Here is an 11,324-nt window from a genome sequence, read left to right as displayed (position 1 = left end):
GAGAGAGAGAGAGGGAGTTAAAAGACTGGGAGTGACTTGCAGAGAGGAAGAGCACGTGGAAAAATGAGAAATGAGAGGACAGTTATGGAGAAAAAAAAAAGAAGAGGAGAGGCAAGGGGAGAACAACGAGAGCTAAGAAAAGAAACAGAGAGTGAGGAGAAGAGACAGTGGGAGGTGAAATGAGATACAAGGAGTGTGAAAGGGAAAGAGAAAAGGGAGATGTGAATAGAAAGGCCGGAGTCAAAGAAGCAGAGACAAAAGGGGAGACAGCTGAGAGGATAATAGGGATAACAAAAGGAGAAAGTGGGAAAGACAGCTACGGAACGGAATACTGAGAACGATAATGAGAAAAATTAGAAAAGGAGGCAAGGTAACAGGGAGGAGGAAGAAAGTGTGCTATTATGGCAAGGACGCAGGGAAAGAACTAAGCCGGAAAAGACGAAAGTACTGAGGCTGAGTAGAACGAATGTATCATTCAAGTAAAACGGGAGGGAGACGAACAGAGAAATTTGCAGAGAGAAAGTAGAGATTAAGGGTGGGAAGAAAATAGGTTAATTTGAGGGGTAAGAAAGAGAAGGGGGATGTTAAGAACGGAAGACAAGGGGAGGAAGAGGGAGGGAGGGAGGGAAAGACAGTGGGAAGAGCGGAATGAAAGAAGAGATTTCAAGTGACAGGGAAAGACGGAGAGAGGAGTGAGAAAAAGAGCATGCAGTTATTACTGGGAGAAGAAAGCAGTGAAGGAAATGGATTTAATACAAGTAAAGAAATAGGGAAAGAGTAATGGAGAAAAAAGGTAAGATATGTGACATGAAAAAAGTATGACAAAATTGTGACCCAGGGAGGGAGAAAGAAAAGATGAGTGAGGTAAGGAGGGAGTGACAGAAGGGGAGAGAGACGAAGGAAAGGAAAGAGAGAGGGAGGAAGGTAGGATCTGAGCAGATAGCTATAAAGAAAGGGGAAGGAGGGGAAAGGAAAATGGGGATGAGACAAAGGATCCAGAGAGAGAGGGGGGGGGGGGCAGTACACAGACAGGCACAGACAGATAGGTCGACAAATATTCAGAAAGTGTACGTTTGTGTGTGTGTGTGTGTGTGTGTGTGTGTGTGTGTGTGTGTGTGTTCTTACCTAATTGTTCTTACCTAATTGTATCTTTACAGGAATGAGTCAAGCTCGTACTGTCCCGTGTCTTAAACCATATTTATCGTACATATCCTTAAATTTGTGAATTGTTTTGGCACACACTATTTCATTCGGTAGTGCATTGCATTGATCAATTGCTCGGTTTGGGGAACTGAATTTCCTTACGTCTTTATCGCCTCTCTTCTTATGCAGTTTTTTGCAGTGTCCTCTTGCTGATGCTTCTCCATATGTTAAGTAATCATTTATGTCTATTTTCTCCTTCCCTGATATGCACTTATATAGCATTATCATGTCACTTCTTTTCCTTCTCTCCTGTAGTGTTGGTAGATTCAGTTTATTTAGTCTTTCTTCGTAGCTTAGGTCCCTTAAGCTTGGTATCCATCTTGTAGCAGCCCTTTGAACTTTTTCAATCTTGTCTATGTGCTTTTTGAGATGGGGACTCCAGACTACTGATGCATATTCCAGGGTTGGTCTAATGAATGATGTTATTATCCTTCTTAGCAGGTCTTCATTTATGTATGTGAATGCTATTCTCATATTTCCAAGCAGTGTATACATGTTCCGTACCTTCTCGCTGATGTGGTCAGCCGGAGATAGTCTGTTATTGATAATCACACCTAGGTCTTTCTGTCTTTCTGATGTGTATAGGGTTTTATTTCCTAACTTATAATCCCAATCAGGTCTTTTTCCACTTTTACCAAACTTGATTACATGACACTTGTCCACACTGAATTCCATTTGCCATGTACTACTCCATTCATGAAGTTTATTTAATTCTTCTTGTAGCTCTTTACAAGAGTCTGTGTTAGTAATTCTCCTTTGTATTTTTGCATCATCTGCAAACATTTTCAGATAGCTCTCATTTCCAGTGTTACTGTTTATATCATTTATATACACTAAAAATATGATTGGTGCCAGCACTGAACCCTGTGGTACTCCACTAGTCACTTCTTTCCATGATGAGTAGTTTCCTCTTAGTACTGTTCTCATTTCTCTTTTTATGAGAAAGTCTTGCATCCAACAAAACAGTTTGCCTCGAATTCCTCCTTGATGGTAGAGTTTCTATAAAAGTCTTTGGTGTGATACTGTGTCAAAAGCTTTCTTGAAATCTTAATAGATACTGTCCACCCATCCTTCCCTTTCCTGTATTGTGTTTGTTACTCTGTCATAGTAGCTCAGCAGATTATAACACATGATTTTCCTTTTCTGAAACCAAACTGTCTTTCTGTTATCATACTGTGTTCTTCTAGATGATTTACCCAAGCTTTTCTTACAAGCTTTTCTAATACCTTGCTTACAACACTGGTCAGTGATACTGGTCGGTAGTTGAGTGGATTTTGTCTATTTCCTTTCTTGAATAAGGGGAAAATATTTGCTTTTTTCCAAATATCAGGTAGTTTACCTTGACTCAAGGATTTCTTGAAAATTAAAAATAATGGTTTACTTAACTCCTTTGCACATTCTCGTAGTAAATTTCATCAGGACCACTTGCTTTTCCTCTGTCTAATCTACTTAACTCCTCCTGTATTACTTTTTCTGCTATTTGTATATCTGGTAGTATGTGTGGACATGCATGTTCAACATAGTCCCTCTCAAAATTTTCTTCTTCTGTAAAAACTAATTGGGAATTCTTATTTAGTGCTTCACAAATATCTTTCTCTTGTGTATAAATGATTCCCTCGTCCGTAACGGATTATATTATATCTTTTACTTTGGTTTTGCTTCTGATATAGCTGTAAAACAGCTTTGGTTCATCACTACTTTTATTTATTATATCCTCCTCAAACTGTTTTTGGGCTTCCCTCCTTATTCTTGTGTAATCGTTTCTTGCCTGTTTGTAATTATTATACGCCCTTTCACTATTATGTCTTCTGTATCTATTCCACAACAAATCTCTTCTTTCTTTTGATTTTTTACATTCTTTATTGAACCATTTCTGTATTTTCTTATCTGCTTCTTTGTGCTGTGGGATGTACTTCTGGACTCCTATTTCATAAAATTCACAGAATTTTTTATATACAGCATTTAAATCTTGTCCTCTAAGCTCATTTTCCCAATCAACTTCTAAGAAATACATCTTTAGGTCTTGATAATTTCCCTTTTTATAGTTTAGGCTCTTTTTGTAACTGTCATTGCTGTTTACTATGTCATATGCTATCCTGAAGTTATAATTTAGTACTGCATGATCGCTTTTGCCGAGTGGGGGGTGATATATTAAACTGTCAATATCATTTTCTTGCCTAGTAAATATTAAATCTAGCACTGAAGGTACATCAAGTCCTCTTTTTCTGGTGGATTCTCTCACATGTTGCGTTAGGAAGAACTCTTGTACGAGATCCAGGAGCTTTTGGTCCCAACAGCTTTCTTGGCTAATTATATCTAGTGTATTCCAATTTATATTTATATTGAAATCCCCAGTTAGTATAATTCTTTCTGATTTCTCTTCCATTTTATATAGTAATGATCTTAAACTCTGAATTGTACTCTCTGCCAGGTCCTCATATTCATCTCTTTCCCATGCGTTTGATCTGGGTGGCATGTATAAATTGGCTACAATTACTTTACCTTCAGATGTGTTGATCTCTACTGCAATCAGTTCTACTTGTGATGGTATATCTAGTTTTATTTCAGACTTTTAGATTTTTCTTAGTTAATATTATAATTCCTCTTTTTTTTTAATTTCTGTCTCTTCTCCGTATATTGTATTCCTCTAAATTTAATATGTCATTGGATATCCTTGGTGTTAATTTTGTTCAGTTAGGCATATGATTTGGGGTTCATTTTCTCTGACATAATCATTCATCTCTAGTAATTTAGATACCATTCCATCCACATTTGCGTACATTAACTTTATCATCTTGTTTATATACTTCTCATGACATGGTTCTACTACCTTCCTCCTTTTTATTCCATCCTGTTTGTGTACCACTTTCGTACCTGTAATCCTATTACTTTGTAAAAAAAATTCTTCTTCTCCTCTTCTGATCTTCTCTCATTTTTTGTTTTTGCTTCCTCCCTTTTCTCTTTCAGTAATTCCAGTTCCTTTTGTGTTAGGCATCTTTTCATCCATACATTTTTGAACTGCTCTTTTTCCATAAGATTCTTTGCATTTTTTAGTATCTCTTCCACAGTGTTTACACTCTGGAAAGTCACTTATAGAGGTCTTGTCTTGCTTTTCTCCTATTTCTCTAACCTTTTGTGTTCCTCTATGTCTTTACTACAGATTTCCTCTGATACTTCTTTCAGTAAGCTTATTACATTTGCCATCTCCTTTTTGTCTCTTGTGATCTTCTTTTTTACTTCTTCCTCTTCTATACCACTGATTACTATAGATTTGTTTATATCTACTGAGTCTCTGACTAACTTTGGATTGTTTTGGATTATTCTTTTCACTTCCTTTGCACTTGCTTTGAGTGAAACGAAGATGAAAGGGAAGGGGGAATCTATGTTTGGAAGTGTGAATGGAAGATTGTCAGGTGTTGATAGAGGAAGGGCAAGAGAAGGTGTGGCCTTCTTAGTGAGTCCGGAAGTACAGCAATGTGTGATTGAATGGAAGGAGGTGTCATCGAGACTGATGTGGGTGAAAGCGAAATTTGAACGTGAGTTGTGGGTGTTTGTGAGTGCATATGGGCCTGGTAGTGAAAGGGATGAACAAGAGAGGGAGATTTCTGGAATGATGCTGATGAGTGTCTGCAGAGTTTTGGAGCGAATGTGAATGTGGTAATGATGGGAGATCTGAATGCTAGAGTGGGAAATGTAGCAGTTGAAGGCGTAGTTGGTATGCATGGTGTGTCTGGAAGAAATGAAAATGGGGAACAAATGATAGCGATGTGTGTTGAGCGAGAGATGGTGATTGGGAATACGCTGTTTGAGAAGAAAGATATTTATAAGTATACATGGGTGAGACAGGAGGGTGGAAGCGTTGTTGATAGAGCTTTGATGGACTATGTGGTTGTGTCTAGGAATGTAATAGGAAGATTGTTGGATGTGAGAGTTCTGAGAGGGGAGGGTGGAGGTATGTCTGACCACTACCTGGTGGAGGGAAAGTTAAGAGTAGGTAAGAGATGGGTGAGAGCTAGGAGGGTTAGGTGTGGCAGGGAGGTTTTGAAAGTGAGTGAGTTGGATAAAAGAGAGAAAAAGATAAAGTATCAGGAGAAATTGAAAGATGAGTGGAACGCAGTGAAAGATCGGGAAAATGGCAGCATGGAGGAGGAATGGCAGTTGTTTAAGAGTGCTGTGGTGGGGCATGCAGAAGAGGTATGTGGTGTGAGACGTGTGGGTGGTGGTGTAAGAAAAGGAAGTGAATGGTGGTGTGAGGAAGTAAGTATGGCTGTGGCTGAGAAGAGACGTTCATATGAAGTGTGGCTGCAGAGGAAGGATGAGATGTCATATGAAAGGTATAAGGAAAAGAGGAATAGAGCGAGAAGGGCTATGCATGATCCTAAAGTGGCAGCAGATGAGAGGTGGGGTAGGCGGCTGACAGAGAATTTTCAACAGAATAAGAAAATGTTTTGGAAGGAGGTGAAAAGGGTGCAAAAGGGAGAGTCTGGGAAGGAAGAACGAGTAAAATCAGAGGATGGAAGGATGTTAATTGAGATGGATGCAGTAATGAAGAGATGGGCAGAGTATTTTCAAAGACTGTTAAATGTAGAGGAGGAAAGGGTGGCTGAGATTGTGGCGGAAGGAAGGGTGCAAGGAATAAATGTGTTGGGAGAGTTGAATGATTCTTTGATCACGAAGGAGGAAGTGGAGAAGGCAGTACAGGAGATGAAAACAGGGAAAGCTGCAGGTATGGATGGGTGTGCTGTGGAATGCCTGAAGGGTGGTGGAGTGACTATTGTTGGCTGGTTAGTATGATAGTTGAATGTGTGCTTTGAGGAAGGTATGGTGCCAATTGACTGGGCAAGAGCTTGTGTGGTCCCGTTGTATAAAGGCAAGGGTGATAAGTATGAATGTACTAGCTTTAAGGGTATAAGTCTGTTGAGTGTTGTAGGTAAGGTGTATGGTAGAGTGTTAATTATGAGAGTTAGAGGGGGTACAGAAGGAGTGATTGGTGATGAGCAGTGTGGCTTTAGGAGAGGGAGGGGATGCGTTGATCAGGTGTTTGCTGTGAGACAAGTGTGTGAAAAGTATTTAGCGAAAGGCAAGGATGTGTTTTGGGCATTTATGGATTTAGAGAAAGCGTATGATAGAATTGATAGGGAGGCCTTGTGGACTGTTTTAAGATTGTATGGACTTGATGGTAGGTTACTAAAAGGGGTGAAAAGTTTTTATGTAAATAGTAGAGTGTGTGTAAGAGTGGGAAATGCTGTGAGTGATTGGTTTCCCGTGAGAGTGGGGCTGCGACAGGGATGTGTGATGTCACCTTGGTTGTTTAATATTTACATGGATGGTGTTGTAAGGGAGGTGAATGCAAGAGTTTTAGGTGGAGGTCTGAGTCTGGTGAATGCTGATGGTGGAGAGTGGAATCTGAAGCAGCTGCTGTTTGCAGATGATATTGCATTGGTGACTGATTCAGAGGAGAGATTGAGACAGTTGGTAGAGGAGTTTGGAAGTGTGTGTGAAAGGAGAAAATTGAAAGTAAATGAGAATAAGAGTAAAGTGATGAAGTGTGCAAGGTTGATAGATGGTAGGGGGATGAATATAGTTTTGAATGGTGAGTTGCTTGAGGAGGTAGATTGTTTTAAATATCTAGGGTCACATGTTGCTGTGGATGGAAGAATAGATGCAGAAGTGAAGTTTAGAATAAATGAAGTAGGAAAGGTGCTGGGAGGAATGAAAAAAGTGTTTAAATGTCGTTCGCTTAGAATGGATGTAAAGAGAAGGCTGTATGAGGGTGTTGTGGTACCGGCTGCATTATATGGGGCTGAAACATGGAATATGGGTGTAGCAGAGAGGAAAAGTTTGAATGTAATGGAGATGAGGTGTCTGAGGAGTATGTGTGGAGTGACGCGTATGGATCGGGTGCGAAATGATGAAGTGCGAAGGAGAACTGAAGTTGTTCAGGAGATGGCTGGTAGAGTTGAGCAAAGGGTGTTGCGATGGTTTGGGCATATGGAGAGAATGGATAATGAGCGATTGATGAAAAAGATAACTAGATCTGATGTGAGAGGTGTAAGGCTGAAAGGAAGACCACGAATAGGATGGATGGACAGTGTGAAGAGAGCGTTGGATGCGAGAGGGATGTCTGTTGAGCAAGGAAGAGTGGCTGTGCGTGACAGAAATAAATGGAAAGAAATTGTGAATGAATAAGTGATGACGCAGCTCTGAGGGGATATTCTCCCGCATTTGGTCTGATCAGCTAGTCAGGTCAGGTGCGGGTAAGGGGATGGGTCTGTTATGATGTGGCAGGGGTAAACCAGTTCTGCTGTCGGGCCCTGCTGCAGATGTCACTGATAGCATGGCGCAGTTGACACTTGTGCGGTGTGGTGCGGTGAGGATCTGTCCATTCTCCCCTTTGGGGCTAAGATGCGAATGAATGTGTTTGAATGGATGAGTAAATGGGGAGTGTGTCGTCCTGTCTCGGCTACCTCCCTTTCCTTGGGGGAAGCAGCCTAGGTATATAGATAAATAGGCTTCCTTTTTAATGCTTTTTTCCTCCACCCTTGTTTCTAAGTCTTTCTTTACTTTCTCCATTTTAGCATACGTGGTTTCCACATCATTTTTGTAGCTTTGCACAGCTTCATTCACCTGTGTTATCTTCTCCTCAATATCACTGCTCTGGTCTGTAAGACTGCTTACTTGCCTAATTGTCTCTTTGTCATTTTTGAACTCTTCCATAACACTCTCGTGATTGACTACTGCACTTGCCATTTCACTCATTTTCTTCCTAAGTGTACTCAATTCCACTGTTAGTTCACTGATGGTTGTGTCTTTCTTATTGGTCTCCCTAGTTTTTCTATTTCTTCCTTTTGCAAGTGCATCTGCTTCTTTATTTCATCAATTTCATTTTTGAAAGCCATTTCTAGTTTGTTTACACGTTCAACCAGTCTATTGTGAGTCTCCACTTCAACCAATTCTTGGCAGAAATCATCATTTTGCTTTTTACCTTTATCCCTTTTCTTTTCCAAATTTGCTTTACTAAAGTATGTATCCATTTTGCAATACTAAAAGTGGAGCATGTACTTACAATCCCCGTGTTGTTGTAGTCTAAACAAACCTCAGATGACTCAGCGTATTCTTTGGTCTTGGTTATTTTTCCTGTTTGAACAAGTCTTGTTTAAACTTATTTTTTTTTTCCTTTTAGTAATGAAAAATCATTTAGTCTTACCTGGTACAGAGCTTGACTCATACAAAGATACTAATTTAGGTAATGCCACTGGCCGTGTTGGTTCGGTACGAAGCGCCGATGTCTCACGTCAGTCTCGGTTGAATCCCTCTGTGTGTGTGTGTGCTTCCGTCCCTGTGTCACTCCTATAACACTGTTCCATTATTTCACCTGCGTGTTTTCTTCCTCTCTCCTTCAGTTTCTTCTCTTACTTTTTTAAAATCAGTATTTCTCCTGATTGTTCTTACCATTCCAAGTCTCACTCTCTCTCTCTCATTCTCTGTCTGTTTGTCTGTCTGTCTGTCTCTCTCTAAGACAAAAAATTTTGTTCTCATAGTCTGTATCTCCTTAACACGGCCCCTTCCTGAGTTGCTGTGGAATTTTGGTCACTTGAAAAAGATATATGTCGACTTAAAAAGAGTTCAGGAGACTAAGGTATTAGGTTCGCCTGAGGGCTGTGGGACTTTTTTAGTAAGAACTCGTAGACTACGAGGTCAGTTGATTAAAGCGTTTAAATTCTGAATTGGTTTCACAATCAATACATAGAAAGTTGCTTACTCTGAACATGGACTCGGCACACAACCATGGTTGGAAGCCGTAAATGAAAAAAATTAGCAGCAGAATTATTTGAAAACTTTTTCATGTGTAAGATCTGCTCCACATGGAGCTGACTGAACATGGGCGTTGTTATCACTACAGTAGAAAAGTTTAAGGGATTCATCGGCAGGATCTTACACTAGAATAAATGTGAATTGGATATGCATTCCCAGGCAAACAAGAAGTACCTCCATGGTATGAGCTGCATTGTCATTAAGATCCTAACTTTTCCTTGTAACTCCTGTGTGTGTGTGTGTGTGTGTGTGTGTGTGTGTGTGTGTGTGTGTGTGTGTGTGTGTGTGTGCGTTTGTGTAAAAGAGGTGTCTACTACCGCAACATTTGATCACAGCAGAGTTATTTCTTTCCTGCGTGTGTGTGTGTGTGTGTGTGTGTGTGTGTGTGTGTGTGTGTGTGTTTGTGTAAAATAGGTGTCTACTGCAGCAACATTTATTTAATCACAGCAGATATATTCTCTCTCTTTCTCTCTCTCTCTCTCTCTCTCTCTCTCTCTCTCTCTCTCTCTCTCTCTCTCTCTCTCAGTGTAGTAAACCTTTTCCTAACTCGGTTTATGGTATGTACTGTACTATTCCTTTATTAGTTGTTCGGACTACACGTAATTAGAGAGGTGCTTGAAGTACAGAAACCCCTAGCTGGCTGTGAGCGAGAGTGTGGAGGGTACCGGGTGGGGTTATGGGGTCGGAGAGAAAATTGGGGGGTTGGGTGGGAGTGTGGGACTATGAGGAAGGGAGGAGGAGGGGATAGCTCTCCATCGAGCAGTGTTACAAACAAGGAAAAGGAAACGAACTTATTCCGACGTCTGTACATTGAATATTACTGCCCTAATTACAGTATGTTTGAACCTGGTGTCTAAGGCAGCAGCTAAACGGAAGACAGAACGCTGTTCATACGGCATCAACCGAGTTTGGATTGACTGTTTAAGTTTTAGTACAAGATGACAGTTTTATCTTCACAGTATGATACTGAACTCATATTTCACTTCTAAGACACATGGTATGACATAGCTAGATGTGACAATGTTTTGACCTTATGTGAAATTTGTTTCTTCAGCAAGAGGTGCAAAGATTGCTACCAGTTCAGTAAGCACAGACTGATCATAAGTAGGTTTTGATACAGTAGGTCCTAGTTTGTCCAACTTTTCTTCAGGATTTATCATTATTGACTAAAGCACATTAATTTCAGAATTCCATTGTGTTGGTGCTGCTGTCTGAAGTCTGGCCTCTCCCTCTAGCATATCTGTTGCATGAGTAGATTTTCTGACATTAGCTACTCGAGCAGACACCTTTGATACAACCTTATGTAGTGATCCGTCTTCCCTCATTCCATTTTTAACATCACCCTGCAAAGTGTGTGAAAAACAGGGGCCATGTTCAGGAAGGAAACTGAATACACCATCTGAAGAGTTTTGTGCATCTAAATGTTCACTCTCTGATTCTGAGTCATTCACTGAACTACTAGGAGACTTATCTATCCGTAGAATATGATGTTCTTGTTTTGGGGGGCTAAGCAGAAAGCTTTAATCCTGTTTAATGCATTCTCTATGATTACATAAGACACTTTGTTGGTGATCTTAAAGGAATTAACTACATCCTCAGAGTGAGCAAGGATATTCTCTAAAGTGCGACGACCTGTAAATTTACGACAGGATAACATAGAGTGTAGCTTCCAGTCATGCATGAAGTGGGCAGTCACTCCTTGAAAGCTACACCTTTGTCTGTTACTCCAAATATCTACAGTAATATTAATCTAAGGGACAAGTTTCGTTATAGAGATAGCACTTTGTTGGTGTTCTTCACATTTGTCTTTAAGCAAAGTTGTTGACAATTGGCTACGACTTCGGATAATATATCGAAGCTTCACTGTACTTGTTAAATCCAAGTGACAGTGGTTGTTGGGTTCCAAGAATGAGAGCGACAGTTTTGTCGCTAATAAGCTTCAGACTTAGGTGCGAAGGTTTGAAGGGTTCTGTCCCCTTCCAGGTAGATGGAATTGTGGACTGAATCATACTAGAAGATGCAGAAGGACCACCCTAAGACCTATACAACAGCACTGACGCATGATTACGCCGAAGATAAAGAGAACGAAAACCATAGCTCTAACAACACTGACTGCAGGTTTGCAACCGAAAAGATAAAATTAATCATGTACTATACTGTACCATTGGAAATTTGCCTATAAAGTGCAATGAAAGGAAAAAATTACAGAAAAGGTAACATAACGACACTGGCTTCTGATGAGGATGGTAATATTTACCAGAATGATAAATTTAGCTATTTCATGTGAAAGTCGACAGTTCGGCATT

Source organism: Coenobita brevimanus, chromosome 115, assembly GCF_032717465.1.
Source record: "Coenobita brevimanus isolate Jiangsu-jjx chromosome 115, ASM3271746v2, whole genome shotgun sequence".
In the NCBI taxonomy this organism is placed as follows: Eukaryota; Metazoa; Arthropoda; class Malacostraca; order Decapoda; family Coenobitidae; genus Coenobita; species Coenobita brevimanus.
This window is presented reverse-complemented; position numbering follows the sequence as displayed.